The sequence below is a fragment of the Corvus brachyrhynchos genome, unplaced genomic scaffold (genome assembly GCF_000691975.1).
Source record: "Corvus brachyrhynchos isolate BGI_N302 unplaced genomic scaffold, ASM69197v1 scaffold409, whole genome shotgun sequence".
Classification (NCBI taxonomy): domain Eukaryota; kingdom Metazoa; phylum Chordata; class Aves; order Passeriformes; family Corvidae; genus Corvus; species Corvus brachyrhynchos.
This window is the reverse complement of record NW_008246059.1, coordinates 2267674-2268000: the sequence shown is the minus strand read 5'-3', so window position 1 is coordinate 2268000 and position 327 is coordinate 2267674.

Sequence of the window (327 nt, the reverse complement as noted above, 5' to 3'; positions counted from 1 at the left end):
AAGCGGTGTGATCTTCTTTTTTTTTTTTTTTTTTTTTTTTTTTTTTTTTTGCTTTGGTTTGTTGGTTTTTTTATAGGAAGGCGTGACAATGTCTGCCTCCTTTTGTTCTTTGAGATACTGAGTGATTAAAGGAAACCTGTGAAGGAGGTGAGAACAGTGAGCCCAGGCGATGCTTAGTTCCGAGTAACTCTTGCTGCTGGCTACCTGTTGAGGCGGGTTCACGCAGGCGCTTCATTATTTCTGTCTTTCCAAGCGGGTTCATTTAAGCCCGGCCGGACCAGCCGAGCGCCGCCTAGCCCTGCTGGGAGACGCGGCACCCCACGCCCC